The following is a 6,000-nucleotide window of genomic DNA, read 5'->3' as shown; positions in this document are numbered from 1 at the left end:
AACAAATTGCACAAAAGTTGTCACTTGGTTTACAAAATTTGCCGTCAAAACGAGACTTGAAGAGATTGAAGCTTCTCCTGTCGTCTATAGTTCTTTTTTAGTTATCAATGTGAGAAGCAATACATAACAAGAAGTAAAATTTTACAAGTAACCCACTATTTTTCTAAATATTACTATATTATTACCTTGTATTATTCAGATAACTCCATCGTCGTAATAATTGTACACAATTTGCAAACATTGGTCCCTCTAAATTCATTCAAATGATATTTCTTTTGATGTGTATAGCTTTATTGCATTGAATAGCGTATATGTTTATTGCATTGAATCCATATCATTATGGGCTGCTAAATTATTAATGATATCAATGATCGTGCAGTAATCTAACGCTACCAATCAGTAGTCTATCATATTGACTCGAGCAGCTGATTGGTGAATATTTTATTCTATATTCTTTCTTCGTATACTTCACTGCTATTTAGTCGGCCTAACTCAGAATATCTCTTCATTCGTTGATACTTCACACTTCACACAAGAGACAATCCAGATTACAGATTACATTCCGAGGTTTTCAAACTTTTCGTTCGAAATGTTCGGTAAGTTATTTTAAAGTTTTCATAACTTCGGTAAGCTACAAGATTGTAGACTATGATGTATTGTAGCAATTCTTACAGGGAAGCTGGCGTTATCAGTATATTACAAAACACCATCTTTACTGACATCAAGATCTAGCTGTTGCCAGGTTGAAAAAACAACAAAAAAGTGTATGTAAAAGATTGGGCCAACGCTTTAAACAGTTAACAATAGAGGCATTTGCAATGTCAAACCAACTTTTTGTCGCTACTTTAAGCGTCAGATATTAAGGTTTAATCAACGCATGTATTGTGAAACGCATTTTCATGTGACGATATAGGCTGCGACCTAATGGTGTAACCCATTCCTTTTTTGTGGTGGAGATGGTTAAATCTTATATGTCACTCAGAGGAGGGTCTAAGGGTCTAGGGGGTCTTTTTGTTTCAAGTTTCTATATATTGTTTTTAAGTCGAGCAAAAATAGTAATATATTTTGCCCATTTTCAAACACTGTTGAAGATTTTGGACTAGATGTGTTGTACCGCATTTTCGTGTTCTATGTTTATGTACTGTAATATACTGTGTGTAATATTCTGTCTGCCAGCGGAGGCGGGTGGGGGAAGTTGGGGCGGCGGGGACTTAAGTATACGGGGTTTTGCCCCTACTCTACCGTTTGTCTCTATTTGCTTTTACTTTGGAGAGGAACGAAGTTTTTCTGACATCCGTTCTAGGGAGGGTCCAATAGTCAGGGTTTCCCTCCCCATTGAACATTTGTTTTTGGTAAGGAGCATTTAATGCAAATGTATGCTATCACATTGATCATTTCAACTACATTTAAAACAATTTAAATCTTACAAATATTTAAGACTTTAAGTGCGTACAATATTCCTGCTGTCCCCGTCTCGTCCAGACAATTTCTATGGTGGAGAGGAGGACTGCCTCTACCCCTTCCCTTCCCTCTGGCTATGCCACTGGTAGAATTCGCATATCGTTGTCTGAAAGTGTACAGCTGCACCCACTCCTGTGCACTCTACATCACTATTCGTACTATATTCATTTAGGACACTGCTCGATGAAATACACACAATACAGACCTCATAAATTGGACACTCATTCACATTGAGGTGTCTCACCACAATTAATTGCTCCTATTGACTTACAACACTAAACGCGTCACTTTTTTTTTCAACTGACATGTGGTACCCACTATATGATAGCTGATGGCCTAGACTATCACACTACATTCAACTTTTGCCACCATGACCGTTTAGAGTTTGAGCTAGAAGAGCTCAAACTTTAGCTTTGTGCTCCCCAACCCATCTGCCTGCTCTCGCTGCGGAATCTTCTTGTTTCACCCAAGATTTTCTAAAATACATTAAATCAACTGCAGTCTAACAGATTTTTGGACTTAATTTATGTCATCCTTTTCTGCATCGAAACATCAAAAAGGATGATGATGCCACACAAAATGCAAATAAAATCAATACACTATGTTAATTCCCCATGGTTTACCTTCCTGGCGGACGTTCACTTCTCTCATTGCGTTGCGATATCTTCGCGAAAAATAAAATTGGGTAACGAAAGACTTAAGGACTTAAGGACAATTTTGTTTTGATATATTGTATCATTGACTAAGGCCCGTAATGAGGAGTCGACGGTTTGTCAAATTCGGCTTAAAGGCGCATTCGAGACATTAAGCTTGTTTTTCTTAAGTCGAGCATCTGCAAAAACTAAGAATTATTATTTACATACAAAAGTTTTGTTTTTGCTTCGACTATGACGTATGAAAGACTTACAGTCTGCCTAAATTGACCCTTACTTAATCCGTTAGTCAACCCAATGATCTTAATACTGTTTACTTTGCTGACGTTTGTAATCAACGTTTTCTGTTTCGTCGAAGGTTTTCGATATTTAGTATTTTACCTGCTGTTGGTAGTGGTATTAGCTACCATGCTAACCATAGTTGAGTCCACCTTCGGCGAAGACGAAGACGAAGACTTTTTTATCCCGTCAGGACGGAGATCCCCAATCGTTACATTTGGCAAAGAAGAAGACGGCTATTAATAAGAAAGAGAGACAGCACTAAGGTGGTTACGGTGAGTAATGTCCATTATTATGCGTTCATATGTGTGGCCAGTAGCATTTCAAGGTGGAAGTCCCCATACCGGTCCCCTCTTCTCACTTCATACTTCCCACTCTCTACTCCTGTCACCTTCCTTTCCCACAACTGAGAGTTCTAACGTCAAAGTTCAGTGAAGAGCATCTTTATTTAGACACACCACAGTGATTCTCTGGTAGAAGTAGGTTGATATTCATAAAAGATAATTTTTAAAACCCTTTATCTTAAATAATATTGAAGGAAAATAGCACACAACACACCAATAGATAATGATGAGTTTGTTAGAAATATATGCCGAAACAACTCAGTGAAATTGGATATACTATACAAATACATTCTCTCTTCACCTTCTTGGTAAACGAACCTTGTCAAAGTAGAACTTTTATCGATAGTACAATAGTGAGTGTTAATATATAAACTAATTACAGGTTGTAACTTAGTTGAAGTTGTTGATACCAAGTCATGTTTATTATTTCCCCAAACAACGATTTGAAGCAGAATACCCAAAAAACAAAAAAACAACAAAAAACAAACAAACAAAACAAAAACAATTCCGCCACCTATATATTGTTATTGGATCCACCCATCAGCTTCAAAACCTTCTGTCACACCTTCCTTTGAATTTGCATCGCAAGTTTTCAAGACGTGTAAAACTGTTCGCGAACTTTGAATTGTAAAAGACTTAACTTATCTATGTCCGCCTACGTAAATTACCTTTGTAAATGAGCATATTTTTATCTCAAAAGTATAGCCAAAACTCTTGAAATACCTCCCCGTACCGGTCCTCTCAAAGTTTGTTCATTGCTTCATTACCTCGCGCTTTGATTATGGAAATGCCCTTCTCTATAGATGTTCTTCTTCTCTCCTTCCCAAGTTTCATCTCGTTCCAATTTCTGCTGCTCGATTCATCACTAGATCAAGACGACATAGTCACATCACACTGATTCTCAAAGAACCTTTATTGGCTGCCCATCGAAAAACGGATCATATTCAAACTTTTGCTTTTTACATATCGATCTCTTCATTGTACAGCTCCAACTTAGCTCAGTAATCTCATTTCCAGATATACTCCTTCTCGCAACTTGCGTTCCGGCGATTTATATCAACTGCGACAACCGATGACAAAATGCCATTATGACGATTATTCCTTCTCTTCATCGGCGCCGGAACTCTGGAACTCACTAACCATTCATCTAAAACAGTCCCCATCAGATGATTTTTTTTAAAAGACAACTTATAAGACTTACCTTCCCAAGCTACATTTCCATAATTAATTATAGTTTGATGTATATTTTCAGTTTGTTTTCATTCTTCCTCTTTGTAAAGCTTCTAGAGCAGTTTTTTTGGCTGGATCAGGCTCTATTTGAAGTTATTCATTATTATTATTATTATAATTATAATAATTATTATTTCATACCTGGAATGTTTATAGACAAGTACAGTTTTTTAGTATAACCAATGTGTAAAACACTGTAAAGAAAATACGCAGCTTACCCAAAAATGCGTCTGCATCCAGTCTTGAACTAGAAAACGAGAAAGTTTTTTTTCCCCGTATACAAAGGAAACATTAATATTTTATAAATATGAGAATAACCAATTTGCATGCCCAAAACCCATGAGAACTTTTCCCTTCCTGGTGGAAAAAAAAGTTCATACAAAGCAAACTTAAATATAAAAAGATTTGCTGAAACTCAAGAATATCGTGCAGGATGAACCATGGCATTTCGTTCGTTGAAATTGTGGGTGTGCTTGTGAGTGTCATCTAAAACGTTGGAATTAATGAAACTAAAGAACTGAAATAGGGATATCACACGAATTTGATACGACCTGAGACTTTCTATTTTACAGAATGTCATATTTTATCATTTTGAAAATCTAGACTCCTATTGTGTTTCCTTCTTCTGCTTTTTCAGATTATGATACACTCCAGTACCTGCAAACCCAAAATCGCCCATGTCCTCTACATAACTCTGAAGAAAGACGACCCATTCACACATCTTTTTACTTTTAATTTATTCAATGATTGTGAACTCTGTATTATTTGCGTTCTTTAACCTTACCTACTATACTCATTGCTACAGAAGACCCACACAATTTTTAGTGTAAGAACGAATTGTTTACAATTTATTCTCCTTAAAATATGACTATGCATATGATTTACAGTGTTAAAATGTAACCGAATTCGCGACGAATGTTGTCTTTGAATAACAGTGAAAAAAATCCATTCAAATTGTTGAGTTTTGTTTCAAGAGTATATTGGTATTGATATTTAAACTGCAAATAATGAATGTTGGTCTTACGTATGGAGCTCTGTCAATGGCTCATTTCATCACTCCTGATACGAACTGTATTGAGTAACTATCAAAAGTTTCAATTTTAAATCGTTTTTTATCATCATACAACATATGTCACCCACAGGATCGCTTGACGCAAGAGGCACTTATTGAATTAAACCTGCTGTTCTTGCACAAGCCAAACGCTGTTAAGTCTGTTATGAGGTGTTGTCTTGATCAATATAAAACTGGCGTTTAAAGGTCATGGTTCATGATTGATCTGACATAGGCTGCACTCCCGCTTTCCTTACAAAGTACCTTGATATAAATATGCCATTATATTTTTATTCGCTTTTTTTTTTGGGATAAATATATGAGTCTACACGCTTTTTTTCCGCCTCGCTTCTGCCTGCCGAGGCACAGCAATTTCGATAGGCCTGTCTCTATATCGACGGACCAGCAATTTTCACAATGCCTTCCATACTGTACATATGTATGTATGGAACGCAAAACGAACCACAACATATGATGATGTTAATGATGATTTAATTTTATACGATCATGTACTAAACATTTACGATCATGTACTAGAAATACACGTGCATGTACTAAAAATTTACGATCATTTACCAAACATATACGATCATGTACTAAAAGTATACGATCATGTTCTAAACATATACGACCAATTAAAAGTGGCGTCTGCATACGCGTATGTATATTCATATGTGGCGTATGCATTCGAGTATGAATATTAATTGTAAACTCATTAAGAACCATTAGGGGCGGGACTTTGGTATCAACTTTAATATGCCCAGGGGTTTGGTAAAAAAGTAGACTAGTCTATGCATTTGCCTATATCACATCACTTCAGACTCGATGTTGTTGGTCATTGGCCATTTCATCGCTCAAATAAAACTATAGTTCATCAAATGCCCAAAATGTCCTAATTGGTATAAATGCCTCTGTAGTTGTAACATAAAATAAGAAAATTTATGTCATGCAGATTGCTACTACTAGTAGTACTAACTTGTTG

At 36.1% G+C, this 6,000-nt stretch overlaps 1 long non-coding RNA gene across 1 annotated transcript; it reads left to right on the top strand.

Moving 5' to 3' along the window:
• Positions 1 to 437: 437 nt before the first annotated feature.
• LOC139960116 (uncharacterized) lies at positions 438 to 4,915 on the top strand. Its single transcript, XR_011790382.1, has 3 exons — positions 438 to 596; positions 2,473 to 2,668; positions 4,605 to 4,915. It is a non-coding gene; the product is annotated as an uncharacterized lncRNA (long non-coding RNA).
• The last annotated feature ends 1,085 nt before the right edge of the window (positions 4,916 to 6,000 follow it).

The sequence above is a fragment of the Apostichopus japonicus genome, chromosome 1, assembly GCF_037975245.1.
Source record: "Apostichopus japonicus isolate 1M-3 chromosome 1, ASM3797524v1, whole genome shotgun sequence".
Lineage (NCBI taxonomy): Eukaryota > Metazoa > Echinodermata > Holothuroidea > Aspidochirotida > Stichopodidae > Apostichopus > Apostichopus japonicus.
This window is presented reverse-complemented; position numbering and strand designations above follow the sequence as displayed.